This window comes from Schistocerca piceifrons, chromosome 11 (genome assembly GCF_021461385.2).
Source record: "Schistocerca piceifrons isolate TAMUIC-IGC-003096 chromosome 11, iqSchPice1.1, whole genome shotgun sequence".
NCBI classification, from domain to species: Eukaryota; Metazoa; Arthropoda; class Insecta; order Orthoptera; family Acrididae; genus Schistocerca; species Schistocerca piceifrons.
The window spans coordinates 123,616,548-123,643,604 of record NC_060148.1 but is presented as its reverse complement, the minus strand read 5'-3'; positions in this window follow the sequence as shown (position 1 = coordinate 123,643,604).

Genomic DNA, 27,057 nt, shown 5'->3' with positions numbered 1-27,057 from the left:
AAATGATCCAGCAGACAACAAGGCAGAGCATTTGCACAAACTAAGGCACATAAAGGTGAAACTCATCAACATGCAAAAAGCAGAAACAGAAGAAATCGAAACAAGAAGCCAACAGATGCAGACGACGAATGAAGTGCTGGCCACAATGCACCATATCAGCAGGATAATTGCAAAAACAAGACAAAAAAGAAATTAAGGAACTCCAAATAGAACTACAACAGCAACATCAGAAATCATGGAGCAGGTACATAAATACCTCAGCCAACTGTTTGAGACAGAGGAATAGAGCGACGTCACAACAGATGTCCTCATATACATCTTGCATGTCATTCTGACGGACATAGACAAATTAAACCTGGAAAGAAGTATGGAAAAAGATGATGTTCATACCACCATTAAATCCAGCACAACTAGAAAATCAACAGGATGGATGGGATTCTCACTGAATTCTACCATACATACCGGGATATCGTCAGGTGGTCAAAAAATACCAGAAAACTTCAAAATGTAACACACTATCTTAATTCTGAAGAAAGCAGCATTGTGAAAAATAGAGGATTACAGACCTATCACACTGACTACAATATAGCAGCACAATACATGGCAGACAAATTAAAAGTGCTGATGAAGAAAATGATACACCCTCACCAGACATGCGCCGTGCCCAGAAGGGCCACCTATGAGGCTTTAGCCGAATATAGAGAAGCCATAGGCATTACAGCAGTAAACAAATCCGACGCTACGATTGTGCTGGTGGACTTTGATAAGGCCTTCACTAGAGTGAACCACGGTTATCCTTACAAGATTCTAGAAAAACTATGCCTGAATAATAATGAATATACTTAAGAGCACCACCTCCAGGCCATAAATAAACAGCCGTAACACAAAACTAATGGAAGTTCAGAGGTCGGTGAGACAAGGTTGCCCACTCTCAGGGGCATTATTTGCCATGGCCCTGGATCCACTTCAGCGGAAGACCAACACCATCACCGGAATCAAGTTGCCCGGCACTATAGCAAAATGTAAAGCTTACACTGACAACATAGGATCCTTCATAGAGACAAGACAGACTTTCCAAGAATACAATAAGCCCTCCAAACTTTTGAAGAAGCGGCAGGGTAAAAAATAAAGCCACACAAAACGGCACTCGTATGAATCGGAAACCAGAAACTTAACAAAGGGAGCACATGGTACTTGAGACACACAAATGCCAGTGAAAACGTCAGCCCAATACTGGCAATCAGCTCTACACAAAATAAGGGAAAGTGTAAGATCAAACGGAAACAGACTGATGAACTTATTCCAGAATGCAAGTCTCATCAGCGAACAACTACTCTCAAAAGTGTGGTTTCTGGCTGTCAAACTTCCTACTGCTACCTACTGGCACTTCCAAGATCAGCGAAACTGTAATGTCCTTCTTCTATGCCAAGGCAGAATTCTTCACTACGTGAAAGCGAGGCGACACAGAACTGTCTGATATTGCAGTCAATATTTGTTGATAATGTCCACTCTTGGCACTTATGTGAGTCTATATTTGGGGTTACAAAATCAAGTCTCTTTAGCAAGCAAGCTTAGATTCAAATTATTACTATCAGCTAGCTGCACTGTTCAGTGGTTGCCACCAAAGTTACTCATTAACAGATACTAGGTGGTCAATTCACATTTCAAAATGAATTGATATCTTTAATTGGCATAGCACATGTATAATGAATTCCTTCAAAAGACACAGGCTTCAGTTAACACAGCATGATGTTTTGTCCGTTGAAAATTATTCCCTTTAATATTAATGTGGAATACATCATCATCATCATCATCATCATCGTTATTCTTATTGTCCAGGGATAATCCATCATAGTTCAATTCTTGTGATGTTTGGTTCAAAATTGTAGGACACTACAGTTTTTCCTTAACTCAGTTTCTATTAACAGTGTTTCTTTGATATGATTCAGTAGTATGAATGCCCACACTTGTTTCTGTCGCATGATGCAGAACAAAACTGACCAACTGAGCTGTATACAAAATAACAATTTCAGAGCCTACCCTCCGAATAAATTTCTGTGGTCAATCACTGTCTCGTCTGCCCTTTGTCCTTTAACTGTTGTTGTTGAGTACTCTTTTCATGTTCTGCTGCTCACCAGGTACTGTTGATGAGTTTGAGCACAGCTTGTGGGTTTTCCTTGAGTGCTATTGATGAGTTAACTCAAGCCATCCTGCTGTCCCCTGACCACTAATGACAAGTATAATTGTGCAGCTTTGCAGGCAGCTGTGTACTGTTCATGAATTTTAGTGCACAATAGATCTTTGAACCATTTTTTAGCAGTTTCTCACAGTTCTGGCTGCTAAGTTGGTAGTAGTACTGTGTCTACTATGATCTTATTTCACTGCATTCAATTTTACTTCATCTTACTGTTCATCAAGATTAGAATAAAAATGTTTGGGATTACAGAAATGTCAGATACCACCCCGTATGCCTTGTCCAATAACGTCACCAATATGGCAGACAGAACCATTCACAACGTCTCCAGTATGGCGCCTATGACATTATGTAAACACGATTACAAACACAAAAATATACAAAAAAAGAACACACACATCTTAATGTATAAATATAATCAAAGTAACAGGACGAGCGTGGGAAATTGAAGGTTTTTGGGTGGGGACAAACTAAATACAAACACCTACAAACACACACCACGATCCCAAACCAAACACGACAATGACACAAAAGCAATCAAAATTTCCCCAATTCCACTACACTCACAATATTCACAGGTATGTGTCACTTCCTTTCACCTACATAGCTCAACAGCAATTGCCATTACCACAAAAGAAAAACTGACAGCTCAAAAAATAACAACACTGCAACTACCCATACCATCAAAAATTGGAATCTGACACTTCACTTGACCTATATAGGTCAATCGCAGCTCACGATACCAAAACACGTAGCTACGACACCTCATTGGAATTGGTCACTTCCCTTGACCTATATACACCAGCAGCAGCTCACGATACCAAAATACCTACGAAGACAAATTGGATCCGGACACTTCCATTGACCACCTACATTGGTCAACAGCAGCACAAGATACCAAAACACAGCTACGATGACAAATTAGAATTGGACACTTGGTCTTGACAAACGTAACTCAAATAAACTGGCGATACCAAAAAAATTGAAACAGAGTGCTTCCCCTAAGATACATAAATCAACCACAAGTGCCGATACCAAAACACCAGTAACCAACACATGCAGTAAATAACACCGACCCAACAACACACAAATACCCCACCAATCATCATCATAATATGCGAACAATAGATAAAAAAAATGGCTACTTACCACATAAAAGTTCCAGCGTTACATACTAGGTCAGCCCACCACTGACAAACACACATCCAAAACAACCCCCCCCCGCGCAACCTTCACACAATTAAACTTAGAAAACATATCCATACCTAACAAAAGAAGCCACAAATTAAATTAAATGACTTACCACACGACAAACAGCAAACGACACCACAATAACAGAAACACAACACAAACTTCACTCTTAACTCACTGAAACCAATTTCTGTTGTTCTATAAGGGTCACGACCAATAAATGCACACTTGAAGCAGCGATACCCAAATGAACCCAATATACCACATAATACGCGGACCATACACACACCACTTGAGGACACCACCAACCGCAACAAGGCGACATCTACAAACACAACACACTCAAACTAAAGTCCGTGTTGTCATGACGTCACACACCACAACATCCTTACGTCACAGGTCAAAACTAATACGTGGGATTGGATGCCTCCATTGATCCAAATATTTATATTTTCAACCCTTCTATTGAGGAAGAAATTGTGAAGATTCGGCATGACAGTGGGGATGAATTATTCAATGTTGATATAAGTGGTAACTCCTTCACAGATTCTGACAGTGAGAGTCTTGAAGTCATGTACCTCAATAAGTGTAACACACAGTCTTGTGTCAACAAGATGTAATTGATAGTCTGTCTGAGGAAGAAAGGGTGGTGACAAATTTCACTAGAAGAACAATCATTTTAGTCCACATAATCACGCATTTGAAGACTTGTCCTGAGGATACAGCAGTCAGCCATGGAATGATCCAAGCACTCTGTCACTCTTCATGTTACTTTTGAGAGAAGCTACTGTACTGACTAATACGCAAACAGGAGGTCTGAAGTCCCTTCATGCCTGTTTTACATGTGTGAAGTGCACAGGAGTGAAAGTACCGCATACACTCCATCAGACAGACAAAAATTATAAATGATCATCTGTTTGTGGTATTGAAATATTCATAAATTAATGAAGATACTTCATACACCTGTATTTCATTGCTTTGCATATTTTATTGCACAATTGGCATAAAACAGACCATTTTCTTTAATTTCATGAACTGATGGATTTAAAGTTTCCTTGAGGTGTATGAGTCTGAGCTTTATCTTTGATAATGATAGAAGCGGAAGAAATTAATTAAAATTTGTATTACAGCCATGACTTGAAACTTTTTTTTTTTAACTTTATTCAATTGACTGTATACATATAAATAGAGCACATTAATAAGAAATGACACATTATATTTAATTTCAGATTTTCTTTTTATAAATTTCTCCTTTATTTCATTTTTGGGGAATACGGAAGCGTCCGATCCCGCCCGTCTGCTTTGACCCATGACGTCACAAATATGGCGGAAACAAAAACAAACACACACACTTTCAACACGAAGCCTAATGACACTAACGGGACAAGCACGGGAAATGGGGTGTTTTGGGTGGGGGGGGGGGGGCAAACTAAATATAAACAAATTTAGACGCCTTGCGTAGCTACAACGTGTAAGTGAAGACAGCCATGCATGAATACCCACCCACCTCCCCAGGGGTCGTAACCCCTGCAACCCATAGAAGATAAAGATGCTTCAGTAGCTGATTAGTGTTTTTTGTCTTTTTTTAAAAAAAGATCTCACGGGATAGAACGAACAGATCAGAAAGATAAATATAATAAACTAAAACAGAAATTGGAGGAAACAGATAGTTAAAATAAGTAATAAGCGTTTTTAAATTAAAAAAAAAAATCTCACGAGATAGAACAAACAGATCAGAAAAGTAAACAAAATAAGACAAAAAACAGAATTGGAGACAGACACATTCAAACCAAACTCCGCGCCGTCATGACGTCACACCCTTACGTCACGGGTCAAAGCCGACGCGTGGGATCGGACGCTTCTGTTGACTATCTCTTCAGTGTTTGGAGTTCATTTTGTTTTTACACTTAGGATATTTTTCCACGTGTGTGTTTCTGTAATGCTTTCAGTCTTTTTGTGCAGTTTTTGAGTTAGGTTTTTTGACTACTTTCCTCATTGATGATTAATGTCAGCAAATAAACAGTTTTATGTTACTAGTGTAGGTTGGTTCAGTGACACAAAGTTCTGACCTCCCCCCCCCCCCCCCCTCCCGCCCCAGCACATCTAGTGCTGCAGAGCCTGTCCCCAGGTACCCCATCCCCACCGCACCTCAAGGTGGCACTCTGGAGTCTGTTGACTGTGGCCAACAAAGCTTCAAGCTGCGTTTGGACTGTGGCTAACTCCTCCTGCATTTGCACACAACAGACAGTCCCTATCCATCTAGCTAATATGCGATTTACTATAAGAAACTTAAGGAAACCTACTGCCACCCAAGGTAAACAACTACACTCTAGTTGGCAGAAAGGGCACTCAACAATGAAAAACAATAAAAATCTATGGTAGAAGCTAGATCTGGTGCTTATTTTGCTGCTAGGGGCTATCAGGTAAATACTACAGGAAAAAACACGCGAAAATGACCTAATAAAACTATAAAAACGGCTACATTCACTGTATAGAGTCTAAATGACACAAATAAACCTAAATACTGAGTATTGTACACTGACAGATGCAGGTACAAAACGAAACCATTAGCTAACAGTAAGAGTTCAGAATGTAAAGCACAAATACGAACTCTACTTTATAGGAACCGATGGGCTTACAGTACACGATCACTAATGTCCACAACAGCTAAGGAATTTAAGCAGACGGCGAGGTGACTATTGGCTTTCTGCTACCTAAACTGTACGTACGAACTTACCACGTATTTTACGTTTGCTGAACTATTAACGGTCGCAGGTTGCGCTGGTCAAACGTATGCAAGTGAGCTTAGAATTCACTGTCAGTATGACTTTTCCCAATAAAACGTGTAAAAACTGCTACCTTCAATGTAACAAAGCTAAATGACACTAATAAACGTGAATACTGAGTATTCAACACTAACTTAAACTGATTAACCTTCGTATTTATAATGTAAACAAACGTTTACGTACAGGCGAAAAATGACATAATAAAATGTATAAAAACTGGTATCTTGAATATATCGAGTCTAAATGACACTAATAAACTTAAATACTGATTACTGTGCACTGACTTAATTGATAATGCCGCGCATTTAACAATGTAATTTAAGAATGTAAACCAACGTTTGCGTACACGCGAAACTGTCCTTAACAGAAACTTCGCTTTTCCTATTCAGACGCAAATAAAAACTAAAACCTTCAATTTATCAAGTCTATCTGAAACTAATGCACGTAAAAACTATAGAAGATACGGCAAAAACAATTAATTACATATCTCGTAACACTCTGAAGAAGACGTAAAATTCTGCTGTAAGCTGGTGTCCCAACGAGCAACAAGAAGCATGGAGTACCCCCTCCTGCGCATGTCGGATTCACGCTAATGCATCTGCTGGAGTAGCGTCTGACGTCTACTGTGTAGTCAGCTGCAACCTCATAGTGTTATGTAAATTTGTGTGTGACATTCTTCAGGTAATTTATAAGCGTTTATAAACAGCAAGCAGGAATAAATGAAGAAATGTGTTTCGTAAGTAAATTAACATGGTACTTAATTTGTATCACAGTAACACTTGAGTTTGATGAATGAGTGTAATAGTTCGCGAATATCTTGTGACGACTGATGTTTGAGGCTGCTGTCTTTTTTATGTTTTAATTTTTAATGGGTACATAAGGATGAGATTCATCACCTAGTGTGCTTTGTGATGGTGTGTGAATGTTGTAGTTTTTCAGGTTATGTTCATAATAACTAAATACCCGAGTTGTTAGTGCTTGTTTTTGGCCTGTCCGGTAAAATCGCTACGTGTATCCGCGTAAAAGAAACGGCTGAGAGTGTAACGTGTTGTCAGGAGCAGTTCGTCATTGCAGTGATCTCCATGTACTTCGTGACTAACGATAAAAGGCGGACAGTGAAATCCAAACATTCGCTATGTTAGTACGGTTATGTTGACTTACTTAGCAGTAATAATGATTGTGATGATAATTTTCTGTGATGTGATGTAGACATATAGCGGCTCTAGATTGTAGGGCTAATGTAAGCACTATTTCAAGTGCCCACAGTTTCTACATCATTTCGTGCTTTGAGTATGTTCGCATGAAAGGAAATGCTGTAATTCTGTTGCATTTTGTTAGTTTTCACTGTGCTTTGATTACTCGTGTCGCTAGTATTCGTCGAATCGTGTTAATACCAGTTTGTTGTAGTGTGTGGGTTTTAATGGAGTTCTGTATTAGAGTACTGTAACATTATTTACGAACTGGCGAAATACAAGATACAGATTAACTGTAATTTGTCTAACATAAAGCATTACATATAATCGAAACTCAATAGATCATTCATCATAGTTACAGTTAGTATGAAGTCGTTTCAGTAAATCAGTTTTGTAAGAACATACTAACCAACGTTTAATCTTGATGGTAATCAAGAATGAGAACTACCGCATTGCAGTGTGCTGTCTACGGTACAGGTATATGGTTATCTTTAATAGCAGGTACAGATTCTAAAACGATGATGCTTACTGTAAATTGAGCATACATCCGTGAAATAATACAGATGAAGGAAGTTTCGGGGTAGTGCCTATGTTGGAAATGCATATTCACTGATAAACAATCCATACATCCTGATTTTCATGATGTCCCTATCACACAGAAATTAACACAATGAACCAAGTGTAGAATGAAATATTTGGTGTTATTAAGTAATATTGCTGCAATTTATTGACTGCTTTGATTGTTTGTAACGCTGAAGTTATTTTACGATTGTTCACTCTTCATGACCTGAGAAATGTAAATGAGTTTATATCACTAAGCACACTTTTCCTCAGCCACTTTGAATCTGTTTCCTGTGTAATCACCCATTTACTTCACGCAATAGATGAGTGAAAATACTGCCTTTGAGCTATACCTCGTGTACTTTTCTTATCTGATTGCTTTTTCTTTTCAGACTGTAGAACTGAAGCCATGGACCAGGAGCCAACTATGTGGATAAAAAAAGAGGGAACGGATGAAGTACAAACTGAGTTATGCTTCATGGTAAGTGGCTTACTTGTATTTCTTAAGTGTTTCATTAATTTCTGTGTCCAGTATGATGTGTGAATACATACAATTGATGTCATACAGTTGGAAACATGAATAATTCTGTTTACTAAACTGATGAACTTTGTCTTAAATACTGCATTTTGCACAGTACATTGAAATAAGCCTCGTATTAAACCTCACATAGAACTGAGAAAGAGTTTTAATTTAATGTTTAGTAAACATGGAAAACTTTTTTAATGCACAACCCAATTATACTGATAAAGTGGTTGCCATAAAGTGGGTATATTCTGCTCTGATACACTTCTTTTAAATGACAACCTTAATGTGCAACTTAAGAATAAATATGACTATAGTGAATCTTAGCAGTGCCATTAAATTTTATAAATGGTATGGCTGCAGTTAATCCATTATTGCAGTGTATTGTGGTATGAAATGAGAATTGTAATTTATTTATTGATAATGTAAAATAAATTGTTTATAAATAATTTTGAAGTGACGCTTGCATGGTCACTAATCTGAGAAGTACATTTTGTTTACTTTGAATATGTGAACAATATGTAAGTGGAACTGTCAGCAGTAAAGTTAAATTTCAGACAAATATCACATCATGGAAGCATAAATTGTTACACAGCAGAATGAATTTGTATGTTGGCAGCAAAGTTTTGATGGAGCCATGGGGTTACACATCAAATATTGACAGGTTTGTTCATAACCACTTTCTGCATTTGCTGCACATTGTTATGCATATTGTTTGTGAAACTGCCACAATGTTAAAGTTGCTGGTGTAAATAATCTTACATATACATGTCACTTAAAATCTAATGCAGTGCAACCGTTTGTAGGGTATTCACCTATCAGCAGCAAATAACTTCACTTGGTGCCACTAGTATTTTTATCCTGCCAACCAGAATTGAGGGTACTGACACAATCTCACAAACTACTTGTGTACTGTCTGTGCTGAACAAGTCTGCTTCAACATCCATCTTAGGTGCAACTGCAGCAGTACTGTGATAGCATTACTGCAGTATTTGCATTTGAATATATATGAATGCTTCATTATAGTTCATACAAACTTTGTGATCAGCTTGAATTCATTTGACACGCAGTATCACAACACTAATCCTAAACCATCACTTTGAGGAAACGGTAGGAAAGTAAATACACTAAATTTTATGAAATACAGTAAAAGAGTGGTTAGACCCAACATAGTTCAGTCTTTGTCTTTCACTGCTGACGTAATAATGGTTTGGCATACAGAATGATATGTATGCACAACACACGTCATGTAAATGAAAAGCAATTTGAAGAGTCATTGACCTTGGACCTAAACTGGAGAACTATTCAAAGGCTACAAGGTTAAAATGTGGTGCTAGACCCACTTCCCCCTTGAAATATTGGTTGTGGTGGGAGTCTGATTCATAGTGCATCTCAAGGCCTAGCCTATGTTCAAAGGTGGCAGTGTGGCTGTGAGCTGACCAAGCCTTGATATGTGAAAGCTAAGTAACGGATGTGGTAACAAATTGACCAGTAGCACAGCCTAATGTTTACCAAAAAATCCAAATGGTGCCTAGAATGTAACTTTTACGTACAAGAAGACTTCTCTTACATTGTGTGCTGTGTTAGTGGGACTGAACTTCCTATGACCTTAAGAGATGCCTGTAGACATTATATTAAATGAAAGCCACCTTCTTTGCCAAATTAATTAAACATTAATTTTTAATTGGTATATATTTTGGGCTTGAGCACATGTGGGAAAGTAATGACACAAAATTTTTATTCGGAAATTATTGAAGCATTTTAATTAAAAGAATCTTAACATTTAACGTATTTATTCTTCATGTTTGTATATTTATTTCAAACACAGTCACCGTGGCACTGAACACCTTTCTCCCAGTGAGACACCAGGTTGTTGGTGTCGTCACTGTAGAATGCTTGATTTCGTTGGCAGACCCACAGCCTCACCTACGCTCACACTAATTCATCACTATCAAAGTTGAGTTCCTGAAGGTGTTCTTTAGGTTTTGCAAACAGTTGAAAATTCATTGGCTCAAACTGGGCCAGTATGGAGGATGATCAATAATAATGAATCAAAGGCGTCAGACTGTTGCAGGTGCAAAAAAAAAAAAAAAAAAACAGTTGTGTATGGTCTGGCATTGTCATGCTGAAGGAGAGGGTGCTCCACATGTGGATGAACTATTTTAATTGGTGCTCTGTTGTCTGAGGGTTTTCTCACGTGCTGACACAGTTAAATAACACACACACACACACACACACACACACACACACACACACACACACACACACGTTACACCCTGCAGTTCAGAACTGTTCATCAGGAGGGTGCTGCATACTGTGTCAGCAAAGTGGTAACATCAACAGTGTCATATGCATGACAACTGATATTAAGAACAGAATCAAAATTTTGGAGGCATTATTTTCTGGCACACCCTTGTAATAAATTGATGCATTTTACAATTGCCTCAAATGTTGCAGAATGGTTCCCTTGGCATTGCCCAGCATCCACTTGGAAGCCATAATACTAAATCCATATACACAGCAGCCAAAACATTATGATCACTGATCTACTATCAGTATAAACTCATCCAGGCAATAACATCTCACCTTGTCTTCTAGTCAGACACACGCACGTTGCATGGAGTATCAGTGAGCATCTTGTCTTGTTGTAAAATAGGAAATGCGCACATTCTGAGTTTGACCAAGAGCAGATTTTGATGGCCTGAAGGCTTGGTATGAGCATTTTGGAAGCTGCACAGCTTGCTGGGTGTTGAAGTAGTACTGCGGCAGTTGTCTTCAACACATGGCAAAACAAAGGTGAGACCATGGCCAGACATTATGGGGTTGGGCAAGTACTCCTCATCACAGACGGTAGACATCATAGGCTGGGCAGACAGCTAAAACAAGACAGGCAACAAACTGTGGTGTAACTAACATCAGACATTAATGCTGGGCAGAGTACAATTGTGTCTGAATGCACAATGCTCCAAACACTCCTAATGATGAGTCTGTGCCGCTGATGACCCACGCCGTGACATCGACAACATCTGAAATAGGTATGTAACTATTGGCACTGGATGTTGGCACAATGGCCGAGCACTGCATGGTCTGATGGATCCTGATACCTTCATCGTGCCTTTGGGAGGGTGCATTTCTGTCACCCACAAGGGAACAGCCTCTTGACTCCTGTACTGTCGGGGCCTCCATTATACTCTGGGAAACAGCCACGTGGCCACCCATGGGTCCAGTGGAGCTCGTGTGAGGTACTGTGTCACAAAAGAAGTATTGTAAACTGGTTGCAAAGCACATCCACCCCTTCTGTTGTTGTTGTGCCCTTCAGTGGCAAGACTGGATTGATGCAGCTCTCCATGCTACTCTATCCTGTGCAAGCTTCTTCATCCCTGAGTAACTACTGCAACCCACATCTTCCTGAATCTGTTTAGTGTATTCGTGTCTTGGTCTCCCTCTGATTTTCACCCTCCACCCTTCCCTCCGATACTAAATCAATGATCCCTTGATGGCTCAGAACCTGTCCTACCAACCAGTCCCTTCTTCTACAGGGTGGCGCACGAAATATGTTACCATTTTGATTTTGAATATAAACTTTATTGTCAATACAATCTGAAAGGAACATATACTACAATGAAGAGCTGTCCATGGAGATTTGATCTAACTCAGTACATGCTCAGTATGTCCACCATTTCGTTTCCTAACTTCCTTCAAACGAACACTGAAGTTAGTGAGTACCCTACGGCACATGTCTTCCGTAATTTCACTGCAAGCTATAAAGAATAAGTCTTCTGAGCACCATTAAATCACATGGACATTTCAGGAAATTTTTTTCCTTTAGGTACCCCCAACGAAAAGAGTCACATGGATTGAGGTCTGGACTATTGGGGGGCCAATTTTGTCCGTCATTGAAGTGACCTGGCAACCTGAGTGAAATGATCTGCATGTTGAAATGCTCGTGTAAAAACTCCAACACAGTGTTTGCAGTATGTGGCCTTGCTCCATCTTGCATGTTGGAGGCCAAGGCAGTAGCAAGAAGGTGTGGAATGAATCTATTGCAAAGCATGCTCAAATAATGTTCAGTGTTCAGTTTCTTGAAAGAAAAAGGGTCCAGTAAGTCTGTGACAGGAAATTGCTGCCCACGCTGTAATCCTCGGAGCATAATGTCGTTCATGAAGCACTTGTGGGTTTTCAGTGGCCCAAAAGCGTGCATTTTATTTGTTAACCACACCGTCTAAATGAAAATGCACCTCATCTGAAAACCAAACGTTGTTGAGAGTTTCTTCCCTATCCTCCACCCACTGAGCAAACAGTAGTCTCTGCTGCTTGTGTTCTTCAGTGAGCTTCTGTGCACAGGCCATCTTGTATGGGTACAAGTGGAGGTCACTTTTAAGAATGCATTGAATGGAGCGATTGGATATTTCCGGTTGCACTGCTGCCTTTCTACACAATTTCCCGGGACTTCTCTGTACAGCAACTCGTACTGCTTCAATATTCTCCGGCGAACAAACAGGCTTAGGCCGAGGTCGCTTTGGATCCAATACTGTTCCTTCCTGTACAAATTTATCATACAATCCGTGAATGGTCTTCTTGCAAGGGACCCATCGTGTGTTAAACTGTTGTCGAAAACGCCTCTGAGTCACAACAAGGCTTTTCGTTTCATGAAAAAGTAACACAATTGCCGATCGTTGCTGTGTCATCAGTCTTCCATTGTCAGCCATTGCTGGTTACAAGTCTCCTAGTGGCAGTATCGTGAATTACATGTCATTTCGTAACTCATTTGTTTTTCCAAGCTCTGCTGGTACTGCTGTAGAGATCCCAGCAGAGTATTTAATGTGCGTCATAAATTGTAAAACAAACAATTGGTAACACATTTCGTACACGACCCTGTAGTTAAGTTGTGCCACAAATTCCTCTTCTCCCCAATTCTATTCAGTATCTCCTCGTTAGTCACATAATCTACCCATCTAATCTTCAACATTCTTCTGTAGCACCACGTTTCGAAAGCTTCTGTTCTCCTCTCGTCTAAACTATTTATCGTCCATATTTCACTTCCATACATGCATACACTCAATGTAAATACTTTCAGACTTGGGTTGTGCAGTGTTCAATATAAAATTGAGCCACATTGTGTGAGCCTTGTTGTGAAAGATAAGCACAGCCTTCAACTTGCAGTTCACCTGGTCAGCAAAGCATGCCGGTAAAAGGATTTGTGGTCACATGTTTAATTTCATTGTCAAAGCAGAACCTCGCAAATAGCTGGGAAACAGAAGCTATCAAGCATCCTCGGTGGCCTGGAAACAGAAAAAATTCATAACAAATGCTGGCTAACTATCAGGATGGTCATTTCTCTGCTCGGAATGTGTGTAAAAAAAACGAGAAAAGTTATCCATGATAACTAGTAGGTGCCTAAAAAACACACACACACACACACACACATATGAGGAAGTGGACCTATATAATCCATACAAAATTAATCCATCAGGCGTTCCTAACGGGTAGACTCTAAAAGCCCCTTGAGCGAATTCACCAGGATGGTCATTTCTCTGCTCGGAATGTGTCAAAAAAAACAACGAGAAAAGTCATCCATGATAACTAGTAGGTGCCTAAAACACACACACACACACACACACACACACACACACACACACACGAGGAAGTGGACCTACATAATCCATACAAAGTTAATCCATCAGGCATTCCTAACGGGTAGACTCTAAAAGCCCCTTGAGCGAATTCAGGTTGGGCTCAGCTCCCTTACAGCTCTCACACTCCTCCACCAAACTCTGGACAGCCTTATTCAGGGAGGACCAGGTGACATGTTGAGTGATCTTGACCCCACCAACCTCCAGTCTTGCTTATACAGGGAGGACCAGGTGATGTGTTGTCTGATCTTAACAACAGTTTTATAAATGCCTAAGAGGGTGTTATGGAAATAGTGAGCCAAAACCTAACTAAGAGCTTGATTGTCAGTCTCTAAACAAAATTTCTTGTGTTCAAAATAAAATCTGAATTTCTTAAGGGCAAACATAACCGCCAAGGCTTCCCATTCATACATAGAATATTTCATCTCCGCAGGTGAAAGTGTTCCGGTGCATTGCTATAGGGCATCAACATGCAACACCCCTGCCATTCTGTTCGTGCAGGAGGACAGCTACCAGTTTCTACTCCAGAAGAATTAGGTGTCTGTCTGCAAGAAGACGGGTTGACGGAGGAGATAGAGAAGATTCAAAGAAGAGCGGCGCGTTTCGTCACAGGGTTATTTGGTAACCGTGATAGCGTTACGGAGATGTTTAACAAACTCAAGTGGCGGACTCTGCAAGAGAGGCACTCTGCATCGCGGTGTAGCTTGCTCGCCAGGTTTCGAGAGGGTGCGTTTCTGGATGAGGTATCGAATATATTGCTTCCCCCTACTTATACCTCCCGAGGAGATCACGAATGTAAAATTAGAGAGATTAGAGCGCGCACAGAGGCTTTCAGACAGTCGTTCTTCCCGCGAACCATACACGACTGGAACAGGAAAGGGAGGTAATGACAGTGGCACGTAAAGTGCCCTCCGCCACACACCGTTGGGTGGCTTGCGGAGTATAAATGTAGATGTAGATGTAGAAGAACATGACCTCAAAATTGGGTTTGTCTAATACTAGTGGGTTACTAAGCACCACCTTAATGGCTTCAGAAGATTCTGGATGACTTTCACCCCATATGAAATTTCTTAAATCGTTAAGGCACCCCACTAATTTAATAAAATTCGGCACAGTCTTTCGAAAACAAATTTGTCATGCCTATGTACCGTGCCACACCTTTCTTATTTCTAGGAGCTAGAAATTTTCGCAAATCACTAGTATGCTCCTGGTCAATTTCAATCGAATCAGTGAAACTAAAATGTCCCAAGGATGAAACCTATGTGCCAGTGTCATTTTAGATGGTTTCACACTAAGTCCCACCTCCCTCTGGTAAACCAGAACTGCCTCAAGATGTTGCAGGTGTTCAGACAGACTAGAACTGTAAACAACCATGCCATCTAGGTAATTAGACACACACTTGAATGTGAAATCACCCATAACACAATCTAGAAGGCAAGACATAATGGTAACTCCTGTTGACAAACCATAGGGCACCCTGTTAAAATTGTGGAGGCTCCAATCTGTACAGCAGGCAGTAATATACTTGGAATCCTCTGTTAACATGATCTGATAATATGAGAGATTGAGATCCAGGACAGCAAAATACTGAGCCTGACTGAACCATAAAAGAATTATGCAGATTGGGAAGTGGCACAGATTCCAAAACTACGTTCTCATTAACTGCACAATAACCCACAACAGGATGAAACCCCCCACTGCTGCCCATAGGTACTGAGAATATGGTAGAAGCATAGGCTGAAGTTGAGGGCCTGATGACCCCATTGAACAACACAGTATTAATCAAAGCACATATACATTTCATCTTTGATGGAGAAAACCTCTCTTGAATGTCATTTGTAAGGCAAATATTGTACTGGATTTTATCGGTGATGTCCAATCTGTTAGTTAACATCTGCGGTAACCGATCAAAAACTTCCAATACCAGCATCACCTCTACTGGATGAAGGTGACTGAGCTGAAATGGCAAACATTGCGGTAACACACTATGAGTTCCTGTGGCAACCTGACAGGAGCACAATGTGAATGTTTCATCTGGGTTAAATTTAAAATAAACAACCCTGCCTTGACAAACTAGCACAAACCCACTACCACTTATAAAAACACACTGCAAAATTAAGTTAACTGAAAGATTTTTAGTTACTATCCACTTCACAGGCCAAGAAAATTTTCCAATACTCAGTTTTGCCAACCAGAGGCAACATGTGCCCAGTGAGAGCTCAACATTGGGAGGACAGATGCAAACAAGGCAATTCACAGGTATGACGGAACTTCAAATGCCACAGATAATCTAAATGAGAAACTGAACTACCAGAGTTGAGGGGGGCACACATTCGTTCCTGGTTAAGTTGTACCCAAAGACAAGGCAGGGGTTCCCGTACCTCGGACTTGGCACAGATCCAGCCCTTGGGCAGTAGAACACTACCGTGCCTCTTCTATTCTGTGTGATGTCGGCTGTTTGATTCTCCTTCCATGTAACCAGACATCGCCATACAAAATGCCCCTCTTTGTTACACTGGAAACACATCCTACACTTTTTCCTTATGGGTGGCCCCCTTTTAAATTGCTTGGAATTTCGATCCCCATCCTGATAATGACACTTAAACCCCCATCACTGCTGGTCTGCGAAACTCGGACTTCAATAGCGGACACCAAAGCCTCTAATTCAGTAAAAGATGTGCATTTATTAGTGAAGGTAATCCATGAACAGTCCGGTGGCTGCATTTTCTGTAATATATTATTGAGTATTTGTGTCTCTGTGACATGCAATTCCAGGGATGGAATGGTCATATGCATTCATCTATGAACCTAGGAAAAGGTTCATGAGGAAACTGCAATAGCCAAAAATGTTTATGCCTGAGTAGCCTCTTAATACGAGGTGACAATTTCAGGCCAATAATTGATTTTTACAACTCCCTTGATGTTGCACTTTCATGTAAAATTCGATTGAAAACATGGCTTAACACAGGGGGTACAGCATCTGAACAACAACATTGTCAGTGATGGCCAAAGTGTCAGCATGAAACATTAATTTGACCATGATCCATATGATGGATGTCACCTGTCTTTAAATTCTACATTGAAAGTTCTATTATAGCTTGCAGCAGTAACATTATTTGGTACGGTAATTTCCCAAATGAATTCTCCTGAGGTCCTTAAAGGTCTCCGTAGCATTCCTACTACTTCCAGCAGTTATATGTTGGTGGGAGAATCTTGTTCACCACCTATTGCTCCTAATTTGTCTAAATCAAGGCAGCTGTGTCTGTAACTGCAGAGTTAATGTAATCTGCTCAGAATAGAGATTACGTTGTGCAATACCGCACAAGTGATTATCCCAATGGATCAATTGTGCCTGAATTTTAAGTATTTGCTTATGATGGGGCTGACTACTTTCTAAACATACTACATTCTGACACAAGATTGTCATGGCCAGAGCTCAGGCAGCTAGTGCAACATATACCTCCATGGTGCAGTTGGTACTAATCACCAAGGGGTGGTCCACAAGTTTGGCAACACTGCCCTTACATGGAAGCTGACAAACTTTTAATTCATAGATAAACTGTTGATTTTTCAGTGAGGACAAACTGGGACAGTTGTGGGACCCCATGTTCAGCAGTGGATACCTGCACACACACACCTCATGGTGAATGACAGTATGACACCTTCCCCCTTTACTTCAAGGAAAATAACCATCCTCTGTTACCAACCAAACATCCAGCAGGAAAAGGGGAAATTAAGTGGAAGGACTGGATGGATTGGGGTTCACATGAGTCTCCATTGTTTATTAAAATGTTTTTATTTAAGAAAAATAACTAAAGTCAGATACATTAGCAGGATTACAAACAACACTCCGAACTTTCAAATTTAAGACATTACACACCTTAGTTTAGTGACAATTTAAATAAGGCAATAGTTAAAGACAAAAGCTGTGTCTGACACCAGTTCTTAGATTTTAGATTCAAAATTTCCATCTTCACAAACCGCAACTGAGAAAATGCTTCAACAAATGAACAAATAATTATCTGGAAACAGATGTCTCTTTAAGACAACACAGAAGCCTAACTCATCTCAAAGGTTAAAACGAAATAGCTATACTGGAAGACAGAGCAATTTATAGCTGCCTCGGGACCCCTAGAAAAAGGAAATTCTTAAAATACACCTCCAAGTGCATCTAGATAATTTAATAAAGTAAACAGGTGCACTGAGTTCTAGAGCTACCTTCAGGCAGGCAGACAGAGCAAGTCTCTTTAAATCTTGCACCAGTGAGCAGTTAAGTAATTAACAAGAGAATGAGCGTGCACAGATCGATATAACTGGCTTCAGACACAGTGAAAATTCTAAGGCATACTGTAGAAAATCCCGAAGTGATTCAGTATGTGAATGTGCATGCATAGCAGCTCAAGAACACCCTTGAGAAAAGGTCACTCCATGACAACTTTAAAATAACAAACAGTTGAACAATTAAATCTGGTAATCAGCAACTCGCCCTGAGGTGGTATAAATTTCTTTCACTCTACACCTCACAAATGGCCAGTGAACGAACACAAAAAACATTCAGTGCTCAGTAACACTTGATGGTTTTACACATTTTGCTTGTTCCAGTCTGTGAGCATCAAATGTGCCTGTTACTTACCAACAGCCTATATTTTCACAAGTCTGGATGACATCTGAATGTGACGTGTGATTCACATAGAGATGATCAGCATGTGACCATTCTAACAGTGCTCAACAGTATGTACAACAAAGGCACTCGACCCAACAAACCCCCAAAAATCAAAATGTACAAAATTTTAGTACAAATTTCGAATAGTGATTTACGTAACTTGAGTGAAGGCAGCCCATCGGTAGCTGGCAGTGGTGAATTCCAAGAGGCTGATGTACAGAGGCAATGTTAAGAGCCACAGCTTGATAAGCATGCCCTGAGTCCAAGTCCAAAACAATCAAAGTGTGCCACAACAGTAGAAAACTGGAGCAGGCTAAGGAGCATCTAAATTCCACTGTCATTCTCACTTAATGCAACTGCACGGCCACAATAGTGGGGTAGATCAATTCGTCAGATGATTCTCATCAAAAATTCGGTCTAAGGCTAAACATGGTCACACTTAAAACAGTATTCAGGATTACCAAATCATCGAATCCACTGCTGAACATGGGGAATTGAATAGCAATAACAAGCTTGTCTAGTTGCTAGACATTACCCTAACCCCTTCCAAGGCAATGTCACAAGGTATTAAGTCATGCAACACAGCTGAAATCGGGCAGTTTTTCAGATGAGAAAGCTTGTTGCATAATGTGACTTCCACAGAGAACAACAAATAGCAAATACAGATAGCCAAGACCACACCAATGTAGTGTCTTTTGTTAACACCTGTGCCTGCAATTATTAACTTGACAGAACTTTTGAAGGGCTATTAGTCACTCCATTCTGTCAATTTTGGCTGACTGGCAAATACTGTCGACGTACCCTGTGTGGCTCTATCGTGCCCCATGGCACCACGAGCTCCAAGCCAAAGAAGTGACATCACCAGCTGCAGGATGGGAATTCAAAGAGGTAGCCCGCCATGCCTCAGATAGTAATAATAATGAAATCATAATCATCATTATTTGTACTAGTATATTAGTATTATTGTAGGCAGTTAATTAATACGAAGGTCAATTAATAACATGTTGCTGTATTCTTTCTATCTTCTGCCCAGCATCTCTCTTCAAGGCATCTTCTTTGCGTACACCATTTTGCTTCATTATTTTGTCGATATGCTTTTTCTGAAAGTTAAGTTTCTATCAGTAAGATGATTTCCAATAAAAAATTATTCTTTGGCTGCTAATTATCTAACATCCTCAACAGATCCCAATATCAGTTTAATGATTTTCTTCCTATGCTATTACTGTTTCATTTGTTCTCATTCCAGCACTTCCTTTGACATTATGGGTTTTTCAGTCTTGATATGCTGGTGCTGTTCCATAAATAATCTTTCCATAACTTTGTCTTCTTTTGAGATCAAGCAACTAAACCCATAGTTCAGATCCACAGAATAGGACTGGTGTAGCCTGTAGCTTACTCTCTCTTTTTGTACTGTTAGAAACATGCTTGTCCCAACAAAAGGAATTCATGAAGTTAGAATAGTATTAAGTAATGTGCCAAGGTAGCATTCAGTGCAACAAGGTTTTGATGTAACTATTCTAGACATTTTATGATTCTGATCATAAAAGTAGTATGAGTGATGTGGTACTTGACAGTCCAGTTTCTGCTCCCTCACACAGTTGGTGTAAACTGTATTGTAATTTGATATGAACATCATCGATTTTATGAACAACATTGAAGTCATTGTTTCAGGTAGTAGCTGTGTTATTTTACTTGATTACACTACCATTATATGTATATGTAGATAATCAAGCTAGAAAATATGATTGAAAACAATAGCATAGGGAGAAGGCTGAAATGAAAGATCATAATGAATTTTCAAAGGCGTTGTTATTAATCAGTCTTACAATTTTTTGCTGCCTCCCAGTGAACTATACCATAGTGAACTCATCACTGAGAATTTTGAACTCAAAAGAGAACACTTAACAATAACTACTATTTAGTTATAAAGTAGTGTGACGGTTGGGGTTTATCTGTGTGATACATTTTATATAATATGGGAGGACTGTGACTGTTAAAAGTACTTATTACAGTTTGTTATTTTTGCCACAGGCCCAAGTTTACCCATGCAGCATGAATGTAAAAGAAGAGTTGGAGAAGGGCGTGAATAAAAAGGTAATTTTAGAATTTATGTGACTACATGGAAGTAATCTTGCTGAGCTGTGGTGAAAATAAGGAGCTGGTAATCAATTGTGTGTGTATCCACTTTAGCAGTCCTGTTTTTACTTTAGGGTAAAGTTGACAGTGTTACAGTATTACAGTATGCTCCAGGTTGGAAACGAGGAAACAGGTAAAATAGAATATTTTGTTACACTTTACCCATATGGATTTAAATATTATCTTTGAGCAGGTGAAGTAGTTTAGCTTGTGTTTGTAGAATTGCTTCTTTACGTTATAAGCACAAATAAAAATTAAATGAGATAGCATTGATGAAGTCATATGAAAATTGGTACCAAGTTCCAAGACTCAGGCTATGATTTCCTGTTTTAATGAGTAGTTCCCTTAATGGTTCCGTGTATGTGAACTCCAGCATTGGATGTTTTTATTCACAATGTGATACTGCTGTGACAGTTACAGAATCATTCAAGAGAAATCTACTCAAAGTGATGCAGAAAAAGTAGGTGATCCTAACCTACTGAGTAGAGACTAAGATGTCTGTGCGTACATTGCAAGTGGTATGGACAGGCAGTCGTGTGAAGTACTTTTGAACAGTTTCCTGAAAACTGTCGTAAGGTGCTAGTTTAACAGCCCATACAAAATTGAAATAGTTGAAACACTGCAACTATAAACAGGCTTGTCCTTACAGATGGTATTAGTAGAGAGAGGGGCTAGTGATCATGATGCCAGCACAGCAACAATGGTAAATGAAACTTCTTGGCAGATTAAAACTGTGTGCTGGACTGAGACTCGAACTCAGGACCTTTGCCTTTCACGGGCAAGTGCTCTACCATCTGAGCTACCCAAGCATGACTCACACCCCGTCCTCATAGCTTTACTACTGCAAGGTTCGCAGGAGAGCTTCTGTAAAGTTTGGAAGGTAGGAGACGAAGTATTGGCAGAAGTAAAGCTGTGAGGAGGGGGCGTGAGTGACGTTTGGGTAGCTCAGATGGTAGAGCACTTGCCCACGAAAGGCAAAGGTCCTGAGTTTGAGTCTCGGTCCAGCACACAGTTTTAATCTAACATGAAGTTTTAAATTAGCACACACTCCGCTGCAGAGTGAAAATCTCAGTCTGGATGGTAAATGAAGTTAATGAATCCTTTAAGAAGGCTAGGTGAATAGATTTGCTAGAAAGAGCAGGTAAGTAGTTGTTAGCATCCCATTCAAACAATGAGAATGTCATTTACTTCCAATATGATTTACATAGAGGAAGATGGACAAACACTAAATGGACTGTAAATCACACACTGAATAAGTATGTGGTGAGTAACTGGATTACAGACAGAAAAGACCCACTGTGGTTTCATGTCAGAATTCGGAAAACACTGAGGAAGCAGACTGTTGTTCACTCAGTTCAAAATAGTATGCACAGTGGTGACAGGCAAGTGCTAATGGAAATTCTTCTGTCTGTAAAAAGATCTATGCGTGAAGCATACAACTACCACCATCATACATGAGCAACAGATTTTACAGAGAACATGAGACATTTCTGGTCAAAGACTTCTATCCAGGCAGTCACTGACCAGTCTGGTGTGGCCTTGGAGGAAAGCAGATGATGATCACTAACCCCTCTCTGTATTGAGTTTTCAAGTTTTTGCAGGAGGATCATACAAACATATTGTTCTTTCACTGTCACACAGACTCCTGTATTGGGAACATAGTAATAGGATCCCTGGAGTAGAGAAACAACTGGAAGAGTTGAAAACATAGTAGTTGCCATGTCCAAACAGAATCACAAATCATTTGTCCAGAGAGTACTCTACAGCATTGGCCTCATACTTAGCTTGCATTTATTGCAAATCTCTCGCCTAGTGCAAAGACCCAGGCAGCTGGGAAAAAGTTCAGGTGGCTTCTGTATATATGAATGGTGAAAGAACGTACCTGCAAAATTACAGAACAATATCATAATGCTTATTTGCTCCAGAGTTCCTGAACATATCCTCAGTTCAAATATAATTAATTTCTTTGAGACAGAAAAGTTTCTATCCACAAATCAGCATTGATTTTGTGCAATACTCATCTTGGTCCTCTGTAAAATTACGTACTGTGAACCATGGATGATGGGAAACAGGCTAGATTCCACATCCCTATATTTCCGGGAAGCATTTGAACAGTGCACCACTGCATACGTTAAATAGAGGTATGAGCATATGGAATAGGTTCCCCGATATATGAATGGCGCAAAGACCTCTCAAGTAACAGAGGCCAGTACTTTGATCTCAACAGCGACTGTTTTCTCAGAGCCAAGAGTATCATCAATAGTGCCACAGAGAATGGTGCCATATCTATATATGAAATGATCTGATGAGCAGCATTCTGTGTCTGTTTGCTAATGGCGTTGTGTGTGGGGAAGGGTCATCACTGAGTGACTACGAGGATACAAAATGACTTGGACAAACTTTTCATTTGGTGTGATGAATGGCAGGTGTAGAAATATTCAAGTAAATGCAGATGAGTAGGAAAAACAGTCCCATAATGTTAGAATACAACATCAGTACTCTACAGATTGACAGTCTGGTCAATAAAATGTTTAGGTATAACATTGCAGGGGCCGGCCGGGTTGGCCGAGCGGTTCTAGGTGCTACAGTCTGAAACCATGCGTCCGCTACAGTCGCAGGTTCTGATCCTGCCTTGGGCATGGATGTGTGTGATGTCCTTAGGTTAGTTAGGTTTAAGTAGTTCTAAGTTCTAGGGGACTGATGACCTCAGAAGCTAAGTCTCATAGTGCTCAGAGCCATTTGAACCATAACATTGCAAAGTGATATGAAGTGGAACAAGCACGTAAGGATGGTAGTAGGATGGGGAATGATCAACTTTTTTTGTATTGGGAAAACTGTGGTTCATTTGTAAGGGACACTACATATAGAACACCATAGAATTGCCTAGTAGTAGTAGTAGTAGTAGTAGTAGTAGTAGTTGTTGTTGTTGTCGTTGTTGTCGTCGTGGTAATAGATGCCATCCACGATGCACCGTTTAGTGGCTTGCACAGTTTTAATGCAAACGTACATGCACAGCAGCCAGAAAGAAGATAAGCAAGCTGCAGATTCCATGTGAAATGCATTCTCAAGCTTTATAAGTTTGGAAAGCCCGTTTGTAAGGCTAATAAGTTGTTAACTGGCGTATCTGACAGAGCCAACGATCGGTCATCTGCTTGTGTCAAGAAGAGAATACATGAAAGAAAGGTAAACATAAAATTAAACTAGAGGTGAAGCTGTCATCAGCCTGGAGGTTTTGAACACTGGAGTTCATTACACACAGTCCTGCTGACTACCATTTGCTGTTACCCTCTTTCCACCTCTGAACTGATTTACCCAACTAGTTACAAAGTGCCTGCCGTTCACTGATCAAGGACCTTTGGATATGTAGTGCCACAATTACCCATTGAGCCACCAAGTTCTAGAAAAAGGCAGAAGCATTTAGCAGTAAAGTCCAGAGTTATAATCCATATAATTCCATATGGAATGCACTCCAAAAGTAGATGATGAACACACCAGAGGTCACATGACCATAAAGTGTAGTTAGCAGATTCAGTTACACAAAAAACGGTGCTGAACTGACACCTCTCTGCCATCCGAATTGTTCATTTATGGGACAGTGGTTTGGACATGTATAGAAACAGGCAAAGGTCATTCCAGTTTGTAAGAAAAGTCACAGGAAATACGTGCAAAACTACAGACATCCTAGTTGGTGCGAAAATCTTCTTGGATGATTTTGTGATCCTGTATGATGGCTCTTGAAAAAAATCAATTCATTTGGAAGAATGGAAATCGATCCCATAATTACTGGTCATGTGAAACTGTTTAGTCTGCTTCTCCACAGTGCAGCCACAATGTAGTCAGCCTGTAAAATGAGACCATAGTCTGAAGCAGTATCTGTGGGAAAGATAGCAAAGTTGATGTGCCTTTCAATGACTCAGCACTTCTGCTATGCAGTTAGTCATTACTTTATGCTTTAAATTACATGAAAACAGTAAGATACATTAGATACATTGTAAACTATACAAGTACCTTCTCTTGTGATGGTGTCCAACATTCATAGCTAACCCACAAAACATATGGAATGAAAATGAATTTTTGCATAACTGCCTACTTATTTGTGGCAAAAAGTATTTTAAGTATAGTTATATGTTGGCAATATAAGAATATTATTGAGTCTGAGAATCCTACTTTCACTACTGTTTGGGGGTTACCACCAATAGCATGCGCTTTCATTTATTGCACAAATTTCATCCATAATCATTCTTGCCCTTCGTCTCCCTTCCACTCTTCTGACGCTACCATCCCAGAGGTGTGTCATCTGTCTTCAGTGTACATTCCATGGCTTGCTAAATATTTCAAGGGTTTCTGCTCAAGGTTTCAGCCAGCTTTGGTCCAAGAGTATTTTGATCATGACAACTTTCTTGGGGGGCATTACATTCAGGAACTACAACTACATCAAGAATTTACTGTTAACATGTTGATGGTAGTATGGTCTTCACTTTGTATGCAGTCTGACTAGCGTGCATTCATCAGAGGATCTCAAACAACTGCCTAGCCTAAAAAACGCTTGCTTTGTGTAGTGCACCACTGATCCATCAAGTATTCCTACAATTCTCCACCTCATAACGCATTTCCAGCAGTCTGCAGTTTGGGCAATCAGAGAAGCAATGATACCTTTGGTTGAGACCCTCCACTCACGCCAAACCAAAGGACTTGAATCAATTCTGGGAATTCTGATACAAACTGTGTGTGCTACATGCACTCGTGTGACACAAGGGCTCTTCACCATTTGTGCTACCTCTCAATATAAACTGAAGATGGCCTCAGAACCCAAACAATGGGTGTCATTGGCATGAACATCAGCCACAACTTGTAGACAGCCACACCCTGTGTGTTTCGTAGCCACAGGCAGGACATTTTCCACGTCTCAGATGAGGCTCCATGGCAGACATATTCAGTACACATAGGATTCATTTCCAGTCCTGGATGCTATTTCCCCAGGGAGCTCCATAACGCATTTGATGTTGGAGATCCTGATTAACTAGAAAACTTCTCTCCACTTGGGCCTGTCTGGACTCTGATGAATGAACACCTGCCAGTCCACTCGCAGGGCCAATGGGTGAGGCAGCCTCCACATTTACTCTCTGCCTCAAACAGCACTAACTGTTACGACCCATTCCTCACCATTTGGTGAGGACAACGCAGCCACATTGGGTACACCACAAGGTGTTTTGACAGGAGAGCCAGTGGGGAAAATAGGTAGCACCTTAGGCATCCCATGTGATGAGCCAGATTCTCGGCCCCCACTACTACAATAGGCAGCAGCCTGAATGCTGCTGAACGTGGCAAAAAGCATCTTCAGCTGTTCATGAACTGAGGCCAGCTCCTCAATCTGCACACAGTGTGCACACAGTATATCCATTCCAGTACTACTATTCAAGAATTAACAGTAAAACACACAGAGAAAGCAATATATTTAGCTTGCTATTGTTCTGATGTTTCACCAGTGGAGGCTAATGCATTATTTCACTGTGTAGATTTTAATTAAAAGAATTAAGAGCTGTGCAACAGACCACGATTACACTTTAAAGTTACTAAAATATGGGATTGCACCTCTTGACTACAAAAGCATGGACGGAATGTAATCATAAAATGAGATGGGGTGAGGGAGAGAGGGAGGGAGGGAGAGAGGGTACAAGTCCATTACCTTCACTTTTCTGCCTATAATGCTTCTGAAATTAATGATCCAAACAAAGAGAAAGAAAGATTCATGTCTAGCAAGAAGCCATATGCTTGAATATTTGTGGTACCTCAACTGCAGATTTTTCAGCACTCATTTAACTTTAGGACTCTGTATCTCAAGATGAACAAAAATGGACTTGTACCACAATTGAAATAAGCCCTTCATATGTAACTTGATTCTGAAACAACCCTGATTAAATTACGGTATTGTTAGCAGTCAAATAATGTACGGGCTTCACCTTTGTTTCAAGTAATGGTAACCTAATGCATACATGCTAATTGATTTTGAGTGCTATGGGTGTTATTTCAGGCAGAATTTGGCTGCTCAGTAATGCTGCATTCAAGAAGCAGAGATTGTTGACTAAACAAGATCATGAAAGTTAGCCCGACGTAAAATTACATATTTTTGGTTAAACGTAAATGGAAGGAGTCACTATCACTGCAAAATAAATTTTT